The following is an 11,999-nucleotide window of genomic DNA, read 5'->3' on the forward strand; positions in this document are numbered from 1 at the left end:
GTAGGTAGCGGTTCACGCTTTGTTTCCGTTAAAATGAACTGAAATATTTTGTTGATTTTTATATGTGATATTTTTATATGATCTGTAAGCTTTCTAATGAGCCATCATTTGTCCAGTTCTGATCTGAATTTAAGGTCTAAAAAGCAAAAACCAATTTTTGCCGAAAAGCGTAGGTAGCGGTTCACGCTTTGTTTCCGTTAAAATGAACCGAAATATTTTGTGGGTTTTTATATGTGATATTGTTCTATGATATGTAAGCTTTCTAAAGAGTCATCATTCGTCCAGTTCTTACCTGAATTTAAGGTCTGGAAAGCAAAAACCAATTTTTGCCGAAAAGCGTAGGTAGCGGTTCACGCTTTGTTCCCGTTAAAATGAACCGAAATATTTTGTTGATTTTTATATGTGATATTGTTATATGATCTGTAAGCTTTCTAACGAGCCATCATTCATCCAGTTCTGACCTGAATTTAACGTCTGAAAAGCAAAAACCAATTTTTGCCGAAAAGCGTAGGTAGCGGTTCACGCTTTGTTTCCGTCAAGATGAACCGAAATATTTTGTAGATTTTTATATGTGATATTGTTCTATGATCTGTAAGGTTTCTAATGAGCCATCATTTGTCCAGTTCTGATCTGAATTTACGGTCTAAAAACCAAAAACCAATTTTTGCCGAAAAGCGTAGGTAGCGGTTCACGCTTTGTTTCCGTTAAAATGAGCCGAAATATTTTTTGGATTTGTATATGTGATAATGTTCTATGATCTGTAATGTTTCTAACGAGCCATCATTTGTCCTGTTCTGATCTGAATTTAAGGTCTAAAAAGCAAAAACCAATTTTTGCCGAAAAGCGTAGGTAGCGGTTCACGCTTTGTTTCCGTTAAAATGAACCGAATTGTTTTTTGGATTTTTATATGTGATATTGTTCTATGATCTGTAAGCTTTCTAATGAGCCATCATTCGTCCAGTTCTGACCTGAATTTAAGGTCTGAAAAGCAAAAACCAATATTTGTCGAGAAGCGTAGGTAGCGGTTCACGCTTTGTTTCCGTTAAAATGAACCGAAATATTTTGTGGATTTTTATATGTGATATTGTGCTATGATCTGTAAGATTTCTAACGAGCCATCATTTGTCCAGTTCTGACCTGAATTTAAGGTCTGAAAAGCAAAAACCAATTTTTGCCCAAAAGCGTAGGTAGCGGTTCACGCTTTGTTTCCGTTAAAATGAACCGAAATATTTTGTGGATTTTTATATGTGATATTGTTCTATGATCTGTAAGCTTTCTAATGAGCCATCATTCGTCCAGATCTGACCTGAATTTAAGGTCTGAAAAGCAAAAACCAATATTTGGGAAAATTATTCTAGAAGATATTGAGACTGGTGGTCCAACTGTACTGATGAGGTATTAACCTACCTTTTTGTGTTTTTGATAACTTTAGCATTTTCATGCATCAGTTCTATTTGATGTTCTTCTTTAACTTAGCTTGAAAATTCAAATGTTTTCAGGTACTTGAATGATTCAGAGATTATGCAAAAGTTCTAGCTATGGGTTTTGGAGTTTTAGGAGGGCACAACGTAAATTCAGTTGAACATGCTGCACCAAACACTGATGCGGAAGATCAAACTGCCAAACAGGCTTGAAGCAATTGTTCGCAAATGAAGCTAATTTATGTTCATTTCCAAATCACAATGTTCTTTCGAGCTCATGGGATAATTTGTTTTTCATCACGGTGAATTAGGATGAGAACCTCTAGAAAATATGTTTCTAATTGGGATTTTCATCTTCATCAGAAATTATGAATGATTTCTGTCATTTTGGTTAGTCTTAGTCTTCTTCAGGTGATTGTTTGCACTCTTTCACGTCATCGTATCCAGGCACACTAAAACTACTATTGAACAATGCAATATTGCACCAAACATGTTTAACTTTTCAACCCCATTTTAGGCTATAAAAACCACACAGCATAAATCATTTAGCTTGCAAAAATAGGGGATTAGGTTAGGATTGTTAGGAAACAAAATGAACTAGAATTTGCACCACAATCCGCTGATATAAGAAAGAAAATGCAAAATGATAATCCCTTTTTTAGATCAATTCTCCGTGTTGAATTCCAAGCAAAATGTTTAACATTACTGCTAAAAAAAAAAACTTACATATATTCGCATCACATCACATCTTTACAAGAAAGAAAGAATGACAGTAACTACAAAATAATAAACTTAGCATTGTTCAAAAACATCCTAAAACTTCTACAAAAACGGTCCATATTCTTAAAAACTAGCCTGCCTTCTCCTGCACATGAGAAGCCCCTCAACATCAATTTTTTGGACCATATCTTCAGGCACTACCCATTGTCCCCCCACAACATCATCCTCAGTCAGAATTTACAACCACTATTCCATCTTTTTCTCATTCACTATTGATGATGGAGTCAAGGAGATTGCAGCAGAAAGGCATGATGTAAGCTTCGAGTGAACCACAACAGAATTCGTGGCGGATATATCCTCCTCAATTTTACCAATAGGTTTGCATCTCTTTGACATTGCCTTCAGACTCGTTGCACAATGTTGCACGGAGCTTCATCAGGAAAAACTACGCAAGGCAAAGAACCTCTGGAACCACCAATTGTTCATTTTCATCTCTCAACGGACCACCAGGCTTATCAAGTCTCACCGCATCATTGCACTTTTCACATCCTGCTAAATCTCCTGGCACGTCTTTTGCATAAAAAGCCTAATACAAAAACAATGGAATCAGATAATTAGGAATTGCAGACATTTGAAAATGCCTCGAACAAGAGCAAAGTACTCCATAAATTTTGGCCAACAAGTTCATTCCTTAAAAAACAAATAGCATAGTGAGCATATCTGTGACAGGTAGAGGAGGACAGTGTCCTCATAAACTGTATCATCACAGTATCTTCACCTTCACCAACCAACATATCTTCATCTCAAATCCAAGGTCATTGAGGAAAAAACATACAGGAAAAGCCACTGCTTACCATAGAACTCTACTGGTGCACTCCTACCATAGCAATTTACTTATCAGTTCCCCACTACTGGATGTGACCTTGTTTCTATTCCTATTTACAAGGGAAAACTAAAGAAACAATACAACTAAATATAAAACCAATAGACTAGTCCAGAAACAAGTCTGAACGTACCTTGACAACAGACTGGTCAAATGCCAGGCAATCTCTACCAGGCACCAGCATTCCACATTACAAGTTCTCCCTAACGAGTGGCCACCCAATAAGCAGACAAGACCTGCACAAACAGAGAAAGATACTCTGAAACTCTTCTCAGGAAAAAATTTACACATACTTTTGTTTTGAAATTTAGTGAAGATAAGAGTTGGAAGTATACCTTTGGAGTTAAAATGAAGCCTCCTTCAGGGAAGATGAGGATCTCATTAGTACATGATTCACAGGACTGATCTGTCTTCATTTGAATCCTTTGAAGTCAGACATGCACTAGAGGCAAACTGATCAAAGGTCAAACAGATGACATTCCCCGCGAGGCACCAGCATTCCGTTTCAACAACTCTACTAATTGAATTGGCCATAAGAATACAAAGGCAAGACCTGCAAAAAAAACAAGGAAGATACTCCGACGCTCAAGTTAGAAACAATTTTATGCAAAACATAATAAACTAGAGTTAAGGGTTAATTAACATAGAGTTAGAATTAGGAATACAAAGCCAAGACCTGCAAAAAACAACAAAGATAAACATAATAAACATAGAGTTAAGGGTTAATTAACATAGAGTTAGAATTAGGAATACAAAGCCAAGACCTGCAAAAAACAACAAAGATACTCCAAGGCTCAAGTCAGAAACAATTTCATGCAAAACATAATAAACGTAGAGTTAGAGTTAGGAATACAAAGCCAAGACCTGCAAAAAACAACAAAGATACTCCAACACTCAAGTTAGAAACAATTTTATGCAAAACATAATAAACGTAGAGTTAGAGTTAGGAATACAAAACCAAGACCTGCAAAAAACAATAAAGATACTCCAACACTCAAGTTAGAAACAAAACCAAGACCTGCATTAAAGTTAGACTTAGAGTTAGGAATACAAAACCAAGACCTGCATTAAACAATAAAGATACTCTAACACTCAAGTTAGAAACATTTTTATGCAAAACGTAATAAATATAGAGTTAGAGTTAGGAATACAAAGCCAAGACCTGCAAAAAAAAACAATAAAGATAATCCAACACTAAAGTTAGAAACAATTTTATGCAAAACATAATAAATATAGAGTTAGAGTTAGGAATACAAAGCCAAGACCTGCAAAAAACAATAAAGATACTCCAAGGCTCATGTTAGAAACAATTTTATGCAAAACATAATAAACGTAGAGTTAAGAGTTAGGAGTACAAAGCCAAGACCTGCAAAAATCTATAAAGATACTCCAACGCTCAAGGTAGAAACAATTTTATGCAAAACATAATAAAAGTAGAGTTAGGGTTAATAAACATGGAGTTAGAGTTAGGAATACAAAGGCGAGACCTGCAAAAAAAAAAAACAGATACTCCAATGATCAAGTTAGAAACAATTTTATGCAAAACATAATAAACATGATTGTAAGTGTTAATAAACATAGAGTTAGAGTTAGGAATGCAACGGAAAGACCTGCAAAAAACAAAAACAACACACAAGTTAGTAACAAATATCTTTGTTAAGGCAAAAATGTACCGACCTGACACTCATCAGAAGAAGGGGCAGAAACCTTGAACAAAAATGATAGACATGTACCAAGCAAAAAAGAAACTCAGGGATTCTACAAATATAAGGGCAATTTAAGTATATATTGAGAGTGTTAAGAATGTGCACCTAAATATACTAGCAGAGTACCAAAGTCAGCAATATAACAAAAGCTAAACATGGCTATTTACGTTGAAACGTTACCCAAGAATCAGACTTAGCTATGTTTCAGCAGCTGTAGCTGAACTACATGGGGAGTATCACTGCCTTGCTGTGTACCAGACTTCCAACAGTGATTTCAATAAAATACGAAAGAAAAACGACAAATAAAAAAAACAAAAACAAAAAAAAAAAAAGGAGGAAAAGAGAAGCTCATTTACCTGTTTTCCAATAGTTTCATTTGTCCGGAAGCTGCTCACTTCCATTAAGTGTGACGTTCTCCATTAGACACATAGCTTTGCACCTCTCAGTTTTAGGAACTGACGGTGACCTGCCATTGCACCGCTCAGTACCCGGGACTGAGCAGTGCACACTCATTCTACGGAACGAAATGGTGGCCTGCCGTTGCACCGTTCAGTTTCCGAAACTGAGCAGTGCACCTATTAATTCGATAAAACTGAGTGGTGGTCTACCATGTGCTTAATGGTTAACATCAGCACCCAATTGTGAACTAAGTGCCATTTTTTTTTGATAGGTGAAGTGCCTTTTTTCTGTAAAGATACATAAGCAGAGTTCAATACATACAAGATGACAGACATTAAAGTTCAGTTGATAAACTAGTACGAGAGACATGTTAATTAACAGGTTTAACGTGCAATCCTATTTCTTATACTCAATATAGAAAAGATAGAAACAAAACAGTCTACCATTTTTTGTAAGACTAAGAAAAAACTCTAATCAGTGTTTATTGCACGAAAAAGAAAGATGACCACAACTACAGCATCAAAGATGGTGGTTCTAGCTAGTAAATAGCATTGTATATGTATAATAGGTGTAAATTTAACCATTAGACTCAAGACATCTGAACAATTGAACAAGGAAAGAAAAATAAAGAGCCATGACAAACACAACACCACAGTATTAACAAATTCACAACATGGGAAAATCACAAGTGAAGATGCATTTAACACAAATTCAATTGATTACTTTGGGGGTTCAGATTTACAATCTTCAGACCTAATAACATGTGAAATCGTCTAAAAAAAAATCAAATAATCAATGAAAATCAAGCAAAAATTTACAAAACACACATCTTAAATTAACAAGTGAAGTTATCTAAGAAAACAGTCCAAATCAAGCTAAAAGTAAGGAAATACTCTACAAAACACATCTTAGTGAACTGTTTCATCATGCATTCATATTCTTGATACTCCAAACCCTAAAAAGCTCCATGTTTAGTAAACAAGAAAGAAAACAAACATTTGGAGAAGAGGCAAAAGGGTAAAGTAGTCACCAAAATCTGAAAGTAGCTAGATCTAAGGGGGGGTTTGCTATATCATGGCTTCCAAGTTCCTTCCTCTCCAGCAGCAACCCCTGTGAGATAAAACCAAAAGAGAAACAACCAGATCTGAAATAAGATGGGGGAATAAAGAGAATAAGAGATAAGGATAAGAAGGGATGAGATGAGATCACCTCAGACTCAAAATAATCAGAGTTTCCATGAGCTTCATCTATTCTATCTATCTATCTCTCCTGCAAAACAAAGACAACCAGAGAAGAATAATCAGTGACAATCCCAGAGCAAACCCAATTTTTGAATATATAGACGAAATAAGAAAAAGAGTAAAGTAAGGTTATTATTATTAAAAGAATGGTCAAAGTCAAATGTTACTACCTGTACGAATTTTCCCGCCAATTTTTGAATTTCAAAATTTTGGACATGTGTCTTCTTTTTGTTGGCTTCTTTTTGGTCATGCGGATTGTGCTAGTTGTTGTATTTTTAAATATTAACACTTGGTCACAAATTACAGACAGTAAATTTGAATTTGAATTTGAATTTGAATTCCAGCTTCAATTACCTTGGGTGGGTCTTTTACTGGGCGCACCAAACCTATGTGTCTTTGGCCTGTGAGATGTTACAGATGTACTACTGCAGAATTTTAAGATTGTTAAGCACCACACTTCCAGATACCTTCAGATGCAGATTATGTGAAGCGCAACTTCGAATGGAGTCAGCTATTGCGCGAAGAAGTTCTTAGCAGCTGCCTCAACTCAATTAGCTAGCTAAGAATGAACCTTTAGTTGCTGATGCTTCAAGGACGATGGATTTTGAGAAGGTGATTGTTGTCAGCAGTTTATTCAAAAACAAACTTCGAATTACTTTTGCGCAAATTGCATTCTCTACTCTGTTTTATGTACTGGTGTCTCTGTTTTACACCAGGGAATCACTTGTGTGCACTAAGAACTGGATATACCATAACAAACAACAATTCCAATTCAAAAAATTCACCAGGAACCCCCGACTGGCGATCAATAAACCAAATAGTTCAGACCCATTCCACTACCAGACACCTTCACTACTCTTTGTGAGCCAAGGAGAATAAAATGTGCATTATATACCCGGGGAGGAGAAGGATTACAAAAGCAGGTCATTCCAGAGGAAGATATTACAAAAGCAGGTTATAACACCTGTGGAGGATTACAAAAACAAGTTGTTACATACAAAATTCTGGACAGCCCATTTGTTTTCGGTTCCTTTCACAAATTTACAAGACCATGCAGACAGGCTATTAAGCAAAAATTTAAACATATTCTTTTGTTTTGAAATTTAGTGAAGATAAGAGTTGGAAGTGTACCTTTTGAGTTAAAATGCAGCCTCCTTCAGGGAAGAGGAGGATCTCATTAGTACATGATTCACAGGACTGATCTGTCTTCATTTGTATCCTTTAAAGTCAGACATACCCTAGAGGCAAACTGATCAAAAGCCAAACAGATGACGTTCCCCGCAAGGTACCAGCATTCCATTTCAACAACTCTACTAATTGAATTGGCCACAGGAATACAAAGGCAAGACCTGCAAAAAAACAAGGAAGATACTCCGACGCTCAAGTTAGAAACAGTTTTATGCAAAACATAATAAACGTAGAGTTAAGGGTTAATAAACATAGAGTTAGAGTTAGGAATACAAAGCCAAGACCTGCAAAAAACAATAAAGATACTCCAAGGCTCAAGTTAGAAACAATTTTATGCAAAACATAATAAACATAGAGTTAGAGTTAGGAATACAAAGCCAAGACCTGCAAAAAACAATAAAGATACTCCAACACTCAAGTTAGAAACAATTTTATGCAAAACATAATAAACGTAGAGTTAGAGTTAGGAATACAAAACCAAAACCTGCATTAAACAATAAAGATACTCCAACACTCAAGTTAGAAACAATTTTATGCAAAACGTAATAAATATAGAGTTAGAGTTAGGAATACAAAGCCAAGACCTGCAAAAAAACAATAAAGACACTCCAAGGCTCAAGTTAGAAACAATTTTATGCAAAACATAATAAACGTAGAGTTAGAGTTAGGAATACAAAACCAAGACCTGCATTAAACAATAAAGATACTCCAACACTCAAATTAGAAACAATTTTATCAAAACGTAATAAAAGTAGAGTTAGGGTTAATAAACATGGAGTTAGAGTTAGGAATACAAAGGCAAGACCTGCAAAAAAAAAAAGATACTCCAATGATCAAGTTAGAAACAATTTTATGCAAAACATAATAAACATGATCATAAGTGTTAATAAACATAGAGTTAGAGTTAGGAATGCAAAGGCAAGACCTGCAAAAAACAAAAACAAAAGCAACACTCAAGTTAGAAACAAATATCTTTGTTAAGGCAAAAATGTACTGACCTGACAGTCATCGGAAGAAGGGGCAGAAACCTTGAACAAAATGATAGACATGTACCAAGCAAAATAGAAACTCAGGCATTCTAGAAATATAAGGGCAATTTAAGTATACATTGAGAGTGTTAAGAATGTGCACCTAAATATACTAGCAGAGTACCAAAGTCAGCAATATAACAAAAGCTAAACATGGCTATTTACGTTGAAACGTTACCCAAGAATCAGACTTAGCTATGTTTCAGCAGCTGTAGCTGAACTACATGGGGAGTATCACTGCCTTGCTGTGTACCAGACTTCCAACAGTGATTTCAATAAAATACGAAAGAAAAACGACAAAAAAAAAAGAAAAGGAGGAAAAGAGAAGCTCATTTACCTGTTTTCCAATAGTTTCATTTGTCCGGAAGCTGCTCAGTTCCATTAAGTGTGACGTTCTCCATTAGACACATAGCTTTGGACCTCTCAGTTTTAGGAACTGACGGTGACCTGCCATTGCACCGCTCAGTACCCGGGACTGAGCAGTGCACACTCATTCTGCGGAACGAAGTGGTGGCCTGCCATTGCACCGCTCAATTTCCGAAACTGAGCAGCGCACCTATCAATTCGATAAAACTGAGTGGTGGTCTACCATGTGCTTAATGGTTAACATCAGCACCCAATTGTGAACTAAGTGCCATTTTTTTTTGATCAGTGAAGTGCCTTTTTTCTGTAAAGATACATAAGCCGAGTTCAATACATACAAGATGACAGACATTAAAGTTCAATTGATAAACTAGTACGAGAGACATGTTAATTAACAGGTTTAACGTGCAATCCTATTTCTTATACTCAATATAAAAAAGATAGAAACAAAACAGTCTATCATTTTTGTAAAACTAAGAAAAAACTCTAATCAATGTTTATTGAACGAAAAAGAAAGATGACAACAACTACAGCATCAAAGATGGTGGGTCTAGCTAGTAACTAACATTGTATATGTACAATAGGTGTAAATTTAACCATTAGACTCAAGACATCTGAACAATTGAACAAGGAAAGAAAAATAAAGAGCCATGACTAACACAACACCACAGTATTAACAAATTCACAACATGGGAAAATCACAAGTGAAGATGCATTTAACACAAATTCAATTGATTACTTTGGGGGTTCAGATTTACAATCTTCAGACCTAATAACATGTGAAATCGTCTAAAAAAAATCAAATAATCAATGAAAATCAAGCAAAAATTTACAAAACACACATCTTAAATTAACAAGTGAAGTTATCTAAGAAAACAGTCCAAATCAAGCTAAAAGTAAGGAAATACTCTACAAAACACATCTTAGTGAACTGTTTCATCATGCATTCATATTCTTGATACTCCAAACCCTAAAAAGCTCCATGTTTAGTAAACAAGAAAGAAAACAAACATTTGGAGAAGAGGCAAAAGGGTAAAGTAGTCACCAAAATCTGAAAGTAGCTAGATCTAAGGGGGGGTTTGCTATATCATGGCTTCCAAGTTCCTTCCTCTCCAGCAGCAACCCCTGTGAGATAAAACCAAAAGAGAAACAACCAGATCTGAAATAAGATGGGGGAATAAAGAGAATAAGAGATAAGGATAAGAAGGGATGAGATGAGATCACCTCAGACTCAAAATAATCAGAGTTTCCATGAGCTTCATCTATTCTATCTATCTATCTCTCCTGCAAAACAAAGACAACCAGAGAAGAATAATCAGTGACAATCCCAGAGCAAACCCAATTTTTGAATATATAGACGAAATAAGAAAAAGAGTAAAGTAAGGTTATTATTATTAAAAGAATGGTCAAAGTCAAATGTTACTACCTGTACGAATTTTCCCGCCAATTTTTGAATTTCAAAATTTTGGACATGTGTCTTCTTTTTGTTGGCTTCTTTTTGGTCATGCGGATTGTGCTAGTTGTTGTATTTTTAAATATTAACACTTGGTCACAAATTACAGACAGTAAATTTGAATTTGAATTTGAATTTGAATTCCAGCTTCAATTACCTTGGGTGGGTCTTTTACTGGGCGCACCAAACCTATGTGTCTTTGGCCTGTGAGATGTTACAGATGTACTACTGCAGAATTTTAAGATTGTTAAGCACCACACTTCCAGATACCTTCAGATGCAGATTATGTGAAGCGCAACTTCGAATGGAGTCAGCTATTGCGCGAAGAAGTTCTTAGCAGCTGCCTCAACTCAATTAGCTAGCTAAGAATGAACCTTTAGTTGCTGATGCTTCAAGGACGATGGATTTTGAGAAGGTGATTGTTGTCAGCAGTTTATTCAAAAACAAACTTCGAATTACTTTTGCGCAAATTGCATTCTCTACTCTGTTTTATGTACTGGTGTCTCTGTTTTACACCAGGGAATCACTTGTGTGCACTAAGAACTGGATATAACATAACAAACAACAATTCCAATTCAAAAAATTCACCAGGAACCCCCGACTGGCGATCAATAAACCAAATAGTTCAGACCCATTCCACTACCAGACACATTCACTAAAATGTGCATTATATACCCGGGGAGGAGAAGGATTACAAAAGCAGGTCATTCCAGAGGAAGATATAGCTTAATAAGTTATAACACCTGTGGAGGATTACAAAAACAAGTTGTTACATACAAAATTCTGGACAGCCCATTTGTTTACGGTTCCTTTCACAAATTTACAAGACCATGCAGACAGGCTATTAAGCAAAAATTTACACATATTCTTTTGTTTTGAAATTTAGTGAAGATAAGAGTTGGAAGTGTACCTTTTGAGTTAAAATGCAGCCTCCTTCAGGGAAGAGGAGGATCTCATTAGTACATGATTCACAGGACTGATCTGTCTTCATTTGTATCCTTTAAAGTCAGACACACCCTAGAGGCAAACTGATCAAAAGCCAAACAGATGACGTTCCCCGCAAGGTACCAGCATTCCATTTCAACAACTCTACTAATTGAATTGGCCACAGGAATACAAAGGCAAGACCTGCAAAAAAACAAGGAAGATACTCCGACGCTCAAGTTAGAAACAGTTTTATGCAAAACATAATAAACGTAGAGTTAAGGGTTAATAAACATAGAGTTAGAGTTAGGAATACAAAGCCAAGACCTGCAAAAAACAATAAAGATACTCCAAGGCTCAAGTTAGAAACAATTTTATGCAAAACATAATAAACATAGAGTTAGAGTTAGGAATACAAAGCCAAGACCTGCAAAAAACAATAAAGATACTCCAACACTCAAGTTAGAAACAATTTTATGCAAAACATAATAAACGTAGAGTTAGAGTTAGGAATACAAAACCAAAACCTGCATTAAACAATAAAGATACTCCAACACTCAAGTTAGAAACAATTTTATGCAAAACGTAATAAATATAGAGTTAGAGTTAGGAATACAAAGCCAAGACCTGCAAAAAAACAATAAAGACACTCCAAGGCTCAAGTTAGAAACAA

General features: G+C 35.6%; 1 long non-coding RNA gene across 1 annotated transcript in view; it reads right to left on the reverse strand.

Moving 5' to 3' along the window:
- Positions 1–2,132: 2,132 nt before the first annotated feature.
- LOC113344698 overlaps positions 2,133–11,999 on the reverse strand; it is an 18,811-nt gene continuing 8,944 nt past the window's right edge. The window contains exons 12-24 of the long non-coding RNA XR_003357904.1: positions 10,560–10,776; positions 10,376–10,465; positions 10,174–10,233; positions 9,995–10,074; positions 7,502–9,253; positions 6,725–7,334; positions 6,541–6,630; positions 6,339–6,398; positions 6,160–6,239; positions 5,087–5,416; positions 3,360–4,634; positions 3,158–3,260; positions 2,133–2,727 (exon numbers count right to left, since the gene is read on the reverse strand). This is a non-coding gene — a long non-coding RNA (uncharacterized LOC113344698). The remainder of the gene's footprint in view (positions 2,728–3,157; positions 3,261–3,359; positions 4,635–5,086; positions 5,417–6,159; positions 6,240–6,338; positions 6,399–6,540; positions 6,631–6,724; positions 7,335–7,501; positions 9,254–9,994; positions 10,075–10,173; positions 10,234–10,375; positions 10,466–10,559; positions 10,777–11,999) is intronic.

The sequence above is a fragment of the Papaver somniferum genome, unplaced genomic scaffold, assembly GCF_003573695.1.
Source record: "Papaver somniferum cultivar HN1 unplaced genomic scaffold, ASM357369v1 unplaced-scaffold_79, whole genome shotgun sequence".
Taxonomy (NCBI): Eukaryota; Viridiplantae; Streptophyta; class Magnoliopsida; order Ranunculales; family Papaveraceae; genus Papaver; species Papaver somniferum.